Here is a 15,819-nt window from a genome sequence, read left to right on the forward strand (position 1 = left end):
TGTATTTTTCCTGTCCCCCCCCCATTAGATTTTGAAGTATTAGGGATATTTTATTTTAATGCATAAAAGATTTGATCAGATAATGCAGTATACAGAGCTGGTAAATATCTCAAATTGAAGTTGCAGGATTTTATGTCTTTATTGACCTATACTTCAGCAATTCTAATGTGTCCTGTATTAACCAGTGGTCCTTTACTGATACAAAATAAATTATATACAACCAAGCATAAGTCAATTTAAAATCTTTGTATTATCAAAGTTACCAGACTGTTCCTGCTGATTACCAGAATAATAAACAAAGCGATTAGGCCATAAACCAATTCGTCTTATACTTATTAACTGTTATACACACTCCCCAAAAGTCTTTTAAAATAAAATATTTATGTAATTATTTTATATATTGATTTAAAAATGAAAACACATAATGCCATCACCAGCTTACTGAACTTGAAGAATGTGTCTATAGTAGTTAAGAAATGCTTTACTGGGGAAAGTTAAGGAGTAAAAATGGTGTTGAATATTGTAATCCCCATCTCTTACATTTGCCTTTGGAAAAGCAATTTTTACATATTGGAAATTCCCTGGAAACTCAGCATTTGTCATATATATACTATGTTAAATGTTTTTGCAGAGTACCATGGGAAGGCCATGGTAAATTATAATTTGATTATTGTCTGAAAGTTCTTATAGCACCTACCCACTAAGGCAGCTCCTGGGGTCAGTAGAGGAGAGAAATGAAGATACCTTTGTATTAACTTTGCCTAGACTGAGAAATTACCTGGGAATTTGTCAGCATACAGACTTACAGTTACCACCCCTGATGTGCTGTTGAAGAATGAGGTCAGATCAGGTAAGGTCTATGATTAGCTATTAAAGAAGTCATTTGGGTGCTCGCTTCGGCAGCACATATACTAAAATTGGAACGATACAGAGGTGATTAGCATGGCCCCTGTGCAAGGATGACACGCAAATTCGTGAAGCATTCCATATTTTTCACTTCACAGAAGAAGATCTACAAGCAATCAACAAACATATGGAAAAATGTTCAACATCTCTAGTAATAAGAGAAATGCAAATCAAAACCACCCTAAGATTCCATCTCACCCTAATTAGAATGGCGATTATCAAGAATACAAGCAACAACAGGTGTTGGTGAGGATGTGGGGAGAAAGGTACACTCATACATTGCTGGTGGGGCTGCAAATTAGTGCAGCTACTCTGGAAAGCAGTGTGGAGATTCCTTAGAAAACTTGGAATGGAACCACCATTTGACCCAGCTATCCCACTCCTTGGCCTATACCCAAAGGACTTAAAATCAGCATACTACAGAGATACAGCCACATCAATGTTCATAGCTGCTCAATTCACAATAGCCAGATTGTGGAACCAACCTAGATGCCCTTCAATTGATGAATGGATAAAGAAACTGTGGTATATATATATACAATGGAATATTACTCAGCCATAAAGAATGATAAAATTATGGCATTTGCAGGCAAATGGATAAAATTGGAGAATATCATGCTAAGTGAGACAAGCCAGTCTCAAAAAAACCAAGGGACGAATGATATCGCTAATAAGTGGATGATGACACATAATGGGGGGTGGGAGGGGTTAGTGTTAGGGTTAGAGTTAGGGTTAGGGACGGGGGCAAGAATGGAGGAAGGAAGGACTGTATAGAGGGAAAAGAGGGGTGGGAGGGGTGGGGGGAAGGGAAAAAATAACAGAATGAGTCAAACAACATTACCCTATGTAAATTTATGATTACACAAATGGTATGCCTTTACGCCATGTACAAACAGAGAAACTACATGTATCCCATTTGTTTACAATAAAAAAAATAAATAAAGAAGTCATTTGGAAATTGGTGTGGTCATCAGGGAGCAGAGGGGCAGAGGTGTTGCAAACAGAGTTCTAACTCAGTATCCAAATCACAGGCTTTGCTGTCAAATTGTTCCTTGTAAAGATCCTACCAGCGATCTAGTGCTGGATCAGTGGTTTCTGTTGTCTTTGAAATACTGGCCTATACCTAACCTTCAGATTAGAGAGACACTTTAATCTTTCCTTAGAAGCTGAGCTTGCTTCAAGCAAGTTAACTTAGTTCATGATTATCTAAATTAGTCTTCGTACTATTTACCCATAGATAATGTGACTCATATTAGTCCTGAAATAGTAAAGTAAATGTCAGTTTGGAATTGGTTGTACTTGGTGTTGGATTGAATATAAGGGAATGTAGAGGAACAGGTGTCAAGGAGGATTCTCAGGTTTCTGGTTTAAGCACCAGTTATCAGTCTAGCGCCACGTACTGAGATGATGCAACTGCTTATAGTAGGGGCAGGTTTGAATGAGAGGCAAGAATTCAGTTTTTGGAATTATTGGGTTTGAAATATCTTAAGGAAAGTCCAGTATCCTAGTATGTTAACTTTAATCAACAAAGCCATTTTCCCCTTCACCCAAGCCATAAACCCTGAAGTCACCCTTGATGCTTTCTTCTTTCTCACTCTCTGCATCTGGTTAGTTCTGAAGCTCTATCAATTCTGTACTTCTTTAGAGCCTTCTGGATTCTCCTCTTCTCCCCATAATTCATGCTTATTTTTGACCCTTACCATTTTCCTAGTGGACTGTTGCTCTAGTTCCCTAGTCTCCAGTCTTTCATTACGAGCTGTCTTTAATTCAGTTTCCCATGCCACCACCTGCAGAGCACTAGGGGTTCTTCTGTGATGGGTGCTAAAGAGACATTGTCTAGACAGGTCTCCAGACCTTCCACCACTGTTTCAGCCAGATGAATTTTTCTTTTTTACTTCTTGACTTTATTTGTGAAATTTCATTTGAAAGCATTTTAAAGTAATTATATACATAAATAAAAATGGCAGACCCCTTGTCCTAATGACTCTTCATCCTGCAAACGATTGCTAGGATGATATTCCTAAAATAGATATGAACAATTCATTCAGCTGTGTAATATCCTTTAGTGGATCACTGGTACCTTTAGGATAAATATTAAAATTTGTAGCTTACCTGTGATCTGAGCTTAATTCTCCAAATTCACAGCTATTTTTTGGATATGTCTCTCTCAAAGTCTTGGTTCTCAGGGTGGTGCTATTGGGAGGTGGTGGAATCTATAAGGTCCCGCCTAGTGGGGGATCCTTGGGTCTTTGGGGTTGTGTCCAATAAGGGGTTTGTGGGACCCTGGTCTCTTCCATTTCCTTTTTTAGTTCCTAACCATGATGTGCACAGTTGTTCTATCAGATGCTCTCCACCATTGCCACCTAGCACATCTACTAGAGGCCAAAATCTTCCATTTTGCCTTTCCCTGAGCCATTCCTCTCTTATCTACCAATGCTTTAAAGCTCTGCTCAGATGTCATTATTCTTATTAAACCATTGTGACTCATTACTGTGGTCTGGGGTTGGTTTGAGTGTGTCCTCCAAAGGTTCTTATACTAGAATCTTGATCTCTGGTATGACTGTTCTGAGGTAGTGGGACCTTTAAGAGGTGGAACCTGATTTGAGGTAATTAGGTTATGGGTGCATAACCTTCAGAAGGCATTAATGTTGGTCTTTGAAAATAAATTCATTTTCTCAAAAGCATGCCATTTTCTCTAGTTCTATGAAGAAGGTCATTGGTATTTTGATGGATATCATATTGAATCTGTTCCCCCTCTGTGTTTCATGGAATAATCTAAGGAGCTTTGGCCTTAGCTCTTCTTTAAGGTTCTGGTAAACTAATCTGAGAATCCATCTGTTTCCAGACTTTTCTTTGTGGAAAGACTTTTAATTATGGCTTCAACAATTTTCTTGATATTACAACACCTGATCTCCAATTATACAAAGGTATAGCAACAAAAACAGCATGGTATTCACATAAAAGCCGACATGAAGACAAGTAGAATAGAAGACACAAAGACAAATCCACATAGATAGAGTCATTGAATCCTTGACAAAAGTGCCAAAAATATACATTGGAGACAAGATAGCAATTTTAACAATTGGTCCTGGAAAACCTGGATATCTATATGTAGAAGAATGAAACTAGACCTCTATCTCTTACTCTACACAAAAATAAACTTAAAGTAAGCCAAATACCAGGAAATTAGTTTAGAAACACTGCAAGTGCTAGAAGAAAACTTTGGTCAAATCCCTAATATTTTGCTGCAGGCACTGACTTCCTTAGTAAGACTCCTAAAGTTTAAGAAATAAAACCAATAATCACTAAGTGGGATGACTTCAAATTAAAAAGCTTCTGCACAGCAAGGAAAATAAGAACATGAAGAGACCATACAGAATGGGAGAAAACATATGCTACCTCTGCTTCCAATAGGGGATTAATACTCAGAATGTATAAATAACTCAAAAATAGCTCATTCAGTAGTTCAGTCAATATGTGAGCAAACAGACATTTTTTGAAAGAAGAAACACAAAGGGCCAGCAAATGAAAAAAATGTTCAATATCCTTAGTAATCAGGGAAATGTAAATTAAAACCACATTGAGATTTTATCTCACTCCAGTTAAAAATGGCAATCATCAAGAACACAATTAACAATAATTGCTAGCAAAGATGTGGGGGAAAAGGTAGACTTAGGCATTGTTGGTGGAACTGAAAATTGGTACAGCAACTTTGGAAAGCACTGTGGAGATTTCTTAAATGACTAGGAATGGAACTGTTCTATGAACCAGCTATTTCACTCCTTTGTATTTATCCAAAAGAACTAAAATCAGTGTACTACAGTGATACAGCCACACTGGTGTTGATAGCAGGGCAGTTCAAGATAGCCAACTTATGGAACCAGCTGGGGTACTCATCAGCAAACAAAGGGATAAAGAAAATGAGGTATATGTACATAATGGACTTTTACTCAAGCCATTAAGAATGAAATATCATTTTCTGATACATGGATGGAACTGGAGAACATCATGCTAAGTGAAATAAGCTAGAGTCAAAATCAAGGGCACATGTTTTCTCATATGCAGAAACTAGGGAGAAATAAGGAGTAAAAAGGGGAGGATCTTATGGAAATAAAAGGAAGAAAAGTGGAGTAGAGGAAGGGAATTGAGGAGAGGAGAGTTGGGAAAGGGAGGAATTGCAGAATGAAATGGACCAAACTATGCTATGTGCATGGGTGATTATATCACAGCAAACTTCACTTTTATTTATAGTATAATGTATCAGTTATAAAAACAATAGATAAATAGAAGGAAGATCAGTGGAATAGAGGAAGGGGATTGAAATAGGAAGGAGGGGAAGAAAGGGTAGGTATTAGAGATTGAAATGGAGTACATTATGTTATATGCATCTATGAATATGTCAAATGAACCCCACTATTATGTATAACTACAGTGTACTAATATAAACATTATAAAACAGCATATTGTTTTAATGCTAGGCCACTCCATTCGCTTGGCCCTTTCTGTGTGTGGCCAATTCTCTTCTGTTTTTATGCCAAGTTGTAACTTAGCCAGGGAGGTCCTTGCCAAGCAAATGAACCTTCAGGATTATAAGGTGAATAAACTTCTTTTCTTTACAAAGTATTCAACTTCAGGTATTTTGTTATAGCAACAAAAAAAAGACTAATACAGTCATCTCCACACAAATTAATGATTCCCTTTTTTGTACTGTTTCTTTACTCCCATAATTATTTCTGTAATTTGCTGAAAGCACAGTTAATTGGAATCTTATGCATACATATCTGTCTTAGACTTAATAAGCTATGAACTTCTTGGGTATTAGACCCACTGCATTTTTTGTCTTCGTATTCTAAACATAGTACTTAATCTATTGTGAACCTCAATCAATTTTTGTTGAGGTAAATGGAATCAAACTTGGCAGTAGGTGCTGCTAGACTTTGATGTTTCTCAGGAATTTATAGTGTTTAAAATGTATATATTAGGTTCTTTGATATTGACAGATTCAGTCCAATTCAAGACTAATGCTTAGAACATAGACACAGGCTGATATGAGGAAGAATGATTGCTCTACTTTGTATTTGCCTGGCCCTGTGTGGCATTGGGTAGCGTGGGGGACTGCTTTCAAGAATGCATAAGAGTTTTCAGGTTGGCACAATTTCTAAAAAATACATTTTATTGATATATAATTTATATGCCATAAATTTCATTTGAAGTGGACAGTTTGATGGATTTCAGGATATTTATGAATTTGTGCTACCCTATTGTAATGTAATTTTAAAACATTTTTATTGATTCACAAAGAAAACTTGTACCTATCAATGCTCACTCCCCACTTCTACCCACCCTCCCAGCTCTGGGAAACCTCTCATATACTTTTTGGTTCAGATTTGTCTGTTCTGAACTTTTTCTATCAGTTGTATCATACCACATGGGCTCTTTTACGACTGGTTTCTTTCACTTGGTGTTTTTAAGGTTCATCTGTGTTTTAGAATGTATTAGTACTTAATTCCTTTTTATTGCCAGATAATATTACATACATGAATATACAGTTTTATTTATCCATTCATGAGGTGATAGACCTTTGGATTGTCTCCACTTTTTGACTTTGTGAATATGGCTGTGAACATATGTGAAAGTTTTCATGTGGTATGTTTTCATTTTGCTTACATATCTAACCAGGAGCAGAGTTGCTGGCTCTTGTAACTCTCTACTGAACTGCCAAACTATTTTTCAAAGTAGCTGCACACATTGTATGAGGGTTCTAATTTCTCCATATCCTTGACAACACTTGTTGCTGCCAGTCTTTTTTATTGTAGTCATCGACAGATTTCACTTCCTAATGACTGACTATAGTGTTTTCTCATCTGCTTGTTGGCCATTAATGTGTTTTCCTTGGAAAAGTGTCTTATTTAAACCATTTCCCCATTTTTATTTGGATTATTTGTCTTTGTATTGTTAAATTTTAAGATTTCTTTGTATATGTTGAAGACAAGTCCCTTTTCAGATGCATGCTTTGCTTTCCATTCTGTTGGATGTCTTTTCACTTTTCTGATGGTGTTATTTGAAGAACAAAATTTTTAGTTTTGATGAAGTTCATCAGTTTTATATTTTGCCACTTTTGCTTTTGTCACTGTATCTAAGAAATCATTGCTTACGCCTGGTGCAGTGTACACAACTGTAACCCAACAACTTGGAAGGCTGAGGCAGGAGGATCTCAAGTTCCAGGCCAGCTTCAGCAATTTAGTCAGACCCCCATATCAAAGTAAAAAATAAGAAGGTTTGGAGATGGTGGTAGAATACCCTTGGATTCAATGCCCAGTACTAAAAAGAAAAACAAAATGAAACATAACCAACCAAACAACAACAAAAGAAATCATGGCTTAACTCTGGCAAAATTTCTTGTGTCATTTTTGCCTTGAACTTTTTTTTCCAACCCCAAGGGAACCTTGGATTCATTGTAATTTATTTCAGTTCCTATGGACTTGTACAGTCCCAGGATCAGAGTCAGAAAACAAAACCAGTAAGTCAGGTAGGCCACAGTTGTGTGTGTGCGTGGAGATGGAGGTGAGGATGGTGCCTGTTTGCCCTGCCAGTCTTGGAGAGGTATTTGCTAGAATCTGTTAATAAAGACCTAGCAGTCTTTTATCTGTTGAATAAAGACTTAAAATATAGGTTCAAATAATGTATAATTAGACCTATACTTTTTGCTAAGTGTTCAAGAAATACCATCTAAATTAACCTGTTGCTGGTATCTTAGACTGCTGTTTAAACTTGTATGTAATAAGAAATTTACAAAAGAAGAATATTTGGGTGAAACCTAGTAGGGTAAATTGACAGCTGGGTGACCCATAATATCCAAACTATGTCTGCTATGTAAAAATTTCAGAATGCTAACTATAGTAATCTATCTTATTTATTTCACATTTTGGAATATTGGATGTTTGAGGTGGTTTTTTGGTACATTTCCCTGCTCTTCCTCTTAGTGCCAGTTTAAGGAATTGCTAATTGTCCATTCTTGCTGGAAAGTACTGATTTCCATTTGAATATAACAGTCTTTTTGCTAAAACTTTCCTGTGGTTGATTCGAGCAAATACAGAAGCCTTCTGTTTGTGGACTGAATGTTCAGCCAGCCATGACGTAGCCACTATTATCAATGAAACTTATTCATCACTCTCCGTGCTAGCACATTGTGCGGGTCTTGCAGAGGATCTTGGAGACTTTCAATGGAGCGCTTCTCCTTGCTTACCTCCATACACTGTTGCTATTAAGTGATTCTGTTCTCTGTCTTTTCTAGATCTTGTGGATAATTAGGTCTTTTTGTTTTCTGTTGATTCCCAAAAGTGTTTTGTAGATGTGAGGCACTGATTGAAAATTTGTTCATTTCTAAATTAGAAAAAGGACAATAAATGCTCTCAGGAGATAATTTTGTTCTCTTCTTTTGTATGTTATCCCATCTTACATCTGGTGCCATTTTACAAAGATATAGATGATGTTATGTTTTCATAAAATAAAATGAAGTTTGGTGATCTTAGATTAAAAGCTTATTCTTTCAGTAAATTAAACTTTTTAATATTTAATTTTGTGTATTTGTGGAACATTTAGATTAATTCACAGGTAATTGCTAAATTTCATTGTATAGATACAGCTGTAGAGATACAGAAGGGGTTATTTGTCTTCATTTATGAATGGAATATGGTAGAAGTTGTTATCAAACTAAGCCTATTATACACTTTGGTAAAATCTTGTGCCCTGACATATAGCAGGTACTTATGAGAGCCTTTTGAAGCACAGTCAGCCACATAGCATAGATATTGAGCCTGCCACACAATAGTGTTATGATAAGTGGAGTTCCCTGTGTTGGATGTGGATGGTAGGGGTACTGAATATTCATGATAGAAAAATAATTGCATTTTTCTGTCTCTTTCTTAAGGTCTTTTCCTTCTTTTAAAATTGTTCCGTGACAAATGGTATATGCTTGCCTTACATTCTCAACCCCTGGTCCTTTCTGCCAAGAGCCTGAGTTTCAGTGGCTCCTTAAGCCAGTGGCTTCCATTCTGGGAGACACACAGTTTACATTTGGTTGAGAGGGCTGCACTTTACTTGGAAACTGGTTGATTCTTTTGGACCTGATCAATTCAGTAGTTTTCATTTGTAGGATTTCTGTGTATGTGGGGACATTTTAGGAAAATTTTATTTCTTCCATACAAGGAACTCTCCCTTCCTACCCATACATATACATACTCCTACCCTTTAGAGATTCCCTGAACCATAAAAAAATTGCTGGGTTGAAAATGAGTCTTGATCTGATACCTATTGAATGAACCAAGTACCTCTGCCTGCTTATTGAAAATGAGTCTTGATCTGATACCTGTTGAATGAACCAAGTACCTCTGCCTGCTTAGGTCTGAATTTAGGTCCAGAACTAAATTCAAGGGATACTCAGGAGATACCAGAGTTTCCCTGAGGCTAGAAGCAGTAAAGGGATTGTTCTTATTCCCCTTTGTATTTTTCCGAGTGTCTAAAATAATATGCTGTAGACTGAGTGTGCAAAATAAATGTGCTACAACCCTTTATCTGTTGTTGTTCTCCATTTATATATATGCCTATTTATGATTATTAAAAGCTAGGATAATTGTAGAATTTCACATTTTACCCTATATACCTCTCAAATCTCTCAACCACAGAATTACAATACTTGTATTTGCTGAGTGTTGACATTTTCATCATAGAACTCCACATTTCCCTTGCAGTTATAGCTTCTGTCTCTCAGTAGTGAACTTATCATCCTGATCTCCCCACCTCTGTGAGCAGGCTACTTATTGGATTAAGGGAAAAATTATCTGATTACAGATTGTGATTCATATTGATAAGTAAGGCAGAAGGTAGAAATATATAATACACAAAACATTTCTCAAGCCATTCTCTCTTGCCTAGTTTTCTTGACACAGTATAGGTTTTCTTCATACCTAGTTTATTCTGCTGTGTTCATAACTGGTCTGTGTCCTTCCCAGTATCCTCTCTCTCCCTCAAATCTCCCATACTGCTGCAAGAGTTTTTTTTTTAGTGAAAACATAAACACATCCTTATCCTGCTTATAAAACTCTTCAGTGGTTCCAACCTGTTGGGTAGAGGCTAAAGTCTATCCTGTAAAGTCATGCCAGTCTCTTTGAATCTCTTTGTAACTTAATTTTTTGCATTTCTGTTTATTATTTGCCTCAAAAATTTATTCTGTAAACATACCATTCACTTGCATTATCTCCAAGCCTTGGCACATGTGCTTCCTCTGTCTGAAATGTTTCTCATCCACTCTGTCTCTAGAAACCCCTACTCATCCTCTGCAGCCCAAAAGTTATGTCCTTTCTGGTCTCACAGGCCATTTCTTTTCATCTGTGCTGGTATAGTGTAACATAGCAAACAATACTTCTCTTATATCATTTTATTGGATTGCTCTTTAAACTTTGTGCACTGATAATTTTGTAAAATGTCATAAAAATGAAATAATAGAAAAATGAAGTATAAAAAAGATGTACAAAATAGAAGCCTCATTTTAAAATCGTTAGATTCAACAGACCTAAAATTACTGCTAGATTGCTATAAAAGTTTCTAAATGTTCACAGATAATTTCTATACTTAGTCATCTTCTTTGGGCCAACAACAAACAATTCACAGATCAGCACTTGTCCCTGGGACACATTTGAATAGCACTGCTGTGTAACACTTATCAATTTTACAGTTATTTGTTTTCTTCATTATACAGGAGTTGTATCTTTTTTTTTTTTTTTTTTTTTTTTTTTTTGGTATCAGGGATTGAACTCAGGGGCACTTGAATACTGAGCCACATCCCCAGCCCTATTTTGTATTTTGTTTAGTGACAGGGTCTCACTGAGTTGCTTAGCATCTCACTGTTGCTGAGGCTGATTTTGAACTCTCCATCCTCCTGCCTCAGCCTCCTGAGCTTCTGGGATTACAGGCGTGCCCCACCATGCCCAGCAGGGGTTGGATCTTAATGATCCTGTGTTTTGTCTGGCTTTCTACCTCTCTCTCTCACCCACCCCCAAATGCAAAACAAACAAACAAACAAAAACTAGATCTTGAAATACCATATGAAACAGTTTAAATAAACAGTAAATGTTTGGTGAATGAATCAGGTATACCATTACCTTATTTTTCAGTTTGCAGAGATCTTGGATAGAGTTTTATTTTAGTTTGTACTTGTAGTACTTTGAACTTCAATGATGCCATGTGAAGTTTCCTATTAGGGAAAGGGCTTGCAAATAGTCTGCAGCGATGTTGTAATATGCCTTTGTTTTCATGGTCTCTGAGAAATCCTGAGTGCAGGAAGGAGACATCACCACATCTTGGCACAAGTGATAGAATGGCTCTTTGCTGGAGGAGAGGAGGTTAGAACTAGTGGCACCATTGAAGCAACCTTTTATCGAATTGTTGCTTTGAGGAGAATGCTTGCTGCCAGCTGCAAATGAAATGCTTTTCATTTTTCTGGTTTTACTGGCCAACCTTAGGCAGATGCCATTCCATCCTCCAGGTTTCCCACCCTGAGGACAGCCAGCCTCCAGGCTCTTCCCCATCCTCATTCACAGCTCAGGAGTTTATATGTCTTTAGAATCTGCATTTTTGAAAGTTGTTTTGCCAGCTTCAGAAGCCTAGAACTTGTCCCATTTCCTGTAATTTTGGAACAGTGTTCTGCTGTAGTGGAAAGCACTGGAAGCCAAAGTTCCAGTCCAGGCTTTGCTATTAATTGACCGACCGTGTGACTCTGGGCAAGTCATGCTCCTTTCACAATTTGTGATGTGTGTCCTCATTTGGAATTCAGACTAAATTATTTCTAGTGTTGATTTTTAACTTTCCCTTTGGACCTCACATGGGCCATGTTTGCCTTGACTTTTCCTTCCTTCCTTCCTTCCTTTCTCCTCCCCCTACTTCCTCTTTCTCCCCCCACCTCCTCCTCCTCCCCTTCCCCCTCCTCCTCTTCCTTCTGCCCCCACTCCTCCTCCTCTTCCTCTTCCTCCACTTCCTTTTTTTTTAAATAGTACTAGTGACTAAACCCAGGACCTCACACATGATAGGCAAACATTCTATCACTGAGGTACACCCACAGCTCTTTTTGTTTTTTATTTTTAAGTCAGTGTGTTGCTAGGTTACTGAGGCTGGCCTTGAACTTGTGATCCTCCTGCCTCAGCCTCCTGAGTTGCTGTGATTATAGGCACATGTCACTGCACTCATGTTGCCTTTCTTTTAGTCATAATTTAACTATGGTGATCTTCATAAAATATCATGCACATATTATGCCAGCAATTAGCAAATTATATTCATATTCTCTTTGCTTTTTTTTTTTTTTTCTCCCCAGCTGTACTGTGGTTTTCTCAAAGACATCATATTCATTTTTGTATTAGCAGTTCTTGGCCTAGTGTCTGAATTTACATCCTTTAATGTTGGTTGACTTGATAGGCTGAACTCTGTCTTTGGTTTTTGCTTCAGATTTTTGTTTAGCAATCTACCTATCAAGTGAGATACCTTGCATTGGATGCATATTTAATGTCCCATTAATATATTACAGAACTGTTTAAGGTTGTAAAAGCCCAGTTAAAGTAATGCTGATCAGTCATGTGCACATGTAAAACAGAAGGGAGTTGTGGTTATTCATTCATTGTTCTTAGGAAGGTCTCATTGCTTATTAGCTTGATGAAGGATAGGAGCTGGTATTTGTCTGTGCCTTCTTGGCCTCTGGCAGCAGAGAAAAAGACATGAATTCTCTGCCCACAGACTGTCCGCCCCACAAGGCATACTGCCAAGAGTCTCAAGTCACATGCCTGGTGAGTTGCTGCTACATTTTTTTCTTCCCTGTGTTTTTCAAGGCTACTGTTGTTGGGCTCTCTGCCTGGTGTCCCTGAATTGTAGCTCTTTTAGTTGTCTTACTGATGAACTCCAAACATTGTTTAGCAACTGAAGCAATCTTTATGGTGACTGAATCACCTCCACTGAGTAAACCAGAAATGTGTTGGACTGTTCTAGTCATTGCTCCTGAACTGGAAGCCCAGCATCATACCAGACTTGCCAGGCCTGAATGCCCACAGTTTGGCCCTGAGTGCCTGGGGTATGTGCGAGTGTAGCGTGAGAGGCAGTCAAGTCAGTTCTCATTGCTTCCTGTGGGAGCCGTGTCCTTATCCTCTAGGATGAGTGCTTAACCAGCCTTGCCTTTCTGCCTAAGCATTCCATTTTGCATTTCATTTGTAGAGTTGAGCCTTGTGCCTCTTTGTAATACCTTTCATATACCAAAATGTTAATGTACCATTGGGATAGTCTTTTGAGTTGTGTTTGTAATGGTGGTAGTAGATTTAAACTGAGCTTCAGTGCATGTTTTTTTGGCCTAAGTGTTTGTGAGGTGGTTTGCATGGGTTTAGTGAATGGATGTCTAATGAAATGAAGTCTATTAATGCTTAAATTTATTGACCTGCCAGCCTTAGCTTTGCCTAACTCTGTGTTCTAAGTAATAGCCATGTGCTTGGAATGACCCCATTACTCTGAGTTAACTATTCTGCTGAGGACTGTGGAGGAAAAAAGAAAAAGAAAAAACAAAACTAGTCAACCAACCAAAAAAGAAAACTGAGACTGGAGAAGAACTTAGAAACATTTCTCTTTTTTGTTCTTGGTATTGCCTTTTCTTTGTATTTAATTTCTGCATTCTTTTCTTTTTCTTTCTTGAGAAGCACGGTAAGTTCATGAAAAACCTGTATTTCAGTATTGACCTATGTGCTTTCCAGAGGTAACTTTGAGAGGGTTTACTGTCCTTTTTAAGTTGTAGTTTCCGTCTTCCAGGATTCCACTGCTACTGAACTTAATGGCTACTTTCAATATTAAGTAATGTGATGAGAGTGTGCACTTGGCATGTGGAACTGCTACCCTAAGAAGGCCTTAATAAAGGCTCCTTTCCATTTTCCTGTTAAATTCACTCAAAATATTATTTACTATGAATCACTTACTTGTGCCTGTATTGAAAATTCAGAGAAAATGTTATAAATATCATCAAGTATGAGTTGAGGCACTTAATGAATGAAATTGTTTAGCTCATCAAAACACTTAACACCAAAAAACAAATAACCCAGTCAATAGATGGCTAAGGAACCAATCAGGCACTTCACAGAAAAAGAAATACATCTGATCAGTAAATATATGAAAAAAATGTCAAAATGCATTCTACTGTCATGTATTACTAGAACAAATTTTTAAAAATTACCCTCCCCCCAAAAAAATTGTTTAGTTCAATGAGTGATTGTTGCACACCAACTTCCTAGACAAGTTTGCAGCCCGATGAGTAATGCAGGTAGGTAAGCAGACACTTACGTGGGGTGTGGTGGGTGCTGTGGAGGATGACTGGTTTGCTGTGCAGATGCAATAGGGGGTACTGCTCTTTTGAGGTGGGAGAGGATGAGTGGGGGTTGGCAAAAAGCCAGGGAAGAGCTCCTAATGGACTTTTGAACTGTGGCTTGCTGAAGGGAGGGAGTACATTCCAGGCAGAGGGAGGTTCATGAGGGAAGATAAAAAGTAGCATAGCCAGTCCCACTGAAATTTCCTTGGGCTTAATTGTAGAGTGTGAGGTGGCAAGAGGTGGAAGGTGAAGCTGTTAATGGCCAGCCCATGGAAGTCTTTTTTGTCATGCTAAGAACTCAGTTCATGTCCTGTAGAGAATGGGGGCCATTCATGCCAAGGCTCTCTATACTGGGTTGTGACATGATCAAATTTGCATTTTATAAGAATCACTGTGGTACACAGAGTGTATGGGAGAGAGGCAAGCTGAGAAGAAGGGGGAGGCTTGTTAATAAGCTGGTGTAAAGGTTAAGAGGAGAGATGATGAGGGCCTGAACGGACAGAGTAAGCTGCAGAGGGATGAAGAGGAGGAGAGCAACTGGGAGTAATTGAGGAGGTGAGATCTGTGAGATGTCAAGGTGGAACGTTCCAAGCGTGACTCTCTTAGGTTCTTGTTTGAGGTGCTTCTAATTGGAATAGTAGATAAAAGAAGCAGATCAGATTTGGGGGAAGATGACAAATTCAGTTTTAGAAAAGTTGAATTTGCTTTGCTTGTGGGATATGATCCAAGAGAAGGACTTATCATTAGGCAATTTGATACATGGTCTGGGGCTTAATAGAGGTCAGGGCCAGAAATGCAACTTTTACCTTAATCTTAAGTGATTGTAATGATGTTAGAAACAAGTAAAATGGTCCTTTTGTCTTTACATTGTGACTGACACATTTATATCATAAATGAAGCTGTCATTAAAATTGTCCAGTAGATTCCCCCCTTCCTTTCCACCTTGGTTTTCTCTTTAATGGAGATAAAATATTGTTATCTCTCTTTTTCTCTCTCAATTCCCATAGCTCCTTTTGGTTTGAAATACAACTTTGAAATGAAATAAGATTGAATTTTGAAGGGTGTTAAATTTTAATGTGATATTTTACGTAATTCCAAGCTACATTTTAATGCTGTTCAGCATATCTTCTGATGACTATGGGGGTGCTTTAGAGTAATTCATCATCATCATCATCATCATCATTTTATCATTAGTTCTCAGATAAAAGTTGAGAGAAAATTATTAGAAAAATTAAGCTGTGAAGGGATAATGTAAATGCCCCCACTCCAGTGGCTTTCATCTGCTCACCTGGCTTGTCTTGCCTTCTTTTTCCTGGAGACTTTGTGATTTCAGATCAGAATCCAAGTGTCATTGAGTAACAGATTTTAGTCACTCAGAGTTCTTGCAACTCTGAAATTTTTTGAATTTTTGATTTTTTTCACCTTCCTTATGCTTTCTTTTTTTCCTCCAGCAAAGAGGGTAGAGTTCATCTTCTTTCAGGGTACCTTAGGAAATCATATGCTTGAATAGTCTTGCTTTATTCCTTTGT

The 15,819-nt window shown here is 37.7% G+C and overlaps 1 protein-coding gene and 1 non-coding gene across 3 annotated transcripts in view; both read left to right on the forward strand.

The window, feature by feature from the left end:
- Igsf11 (immunoglobulin superfamily member 11) overlaps positions 1–15,819 on the forward strand; it is a 156,755-nt gene that overhangs the window by 48,235 nt on the left and 92,701 nt on the right. The gene's annotated exons all lie outside the window — the stretch shown is intronic.
- On the forward strand, positions 888–994 carry LOC124993879 (U6 spliceosomal RNA). The gene has a single exon (XR_007110393.1). It is a non-coding gene; the product is annotated as a U6 spliceosomal RNA (small nuclear RNA).

Source organism: Sciurus carolinensis, chromosome 9, assembly GCF_902686445.1.
Source record: "Sciurus carolinensis chromosome 9, mSciCar1.2, whole genome shotgun sequence".
Lineage (NCBI taxonomy): Eukaryota > Metazoa > Chordata > Mammalia > Rodentia > Sciuridae > Sciurus > Sciurus carolinensis.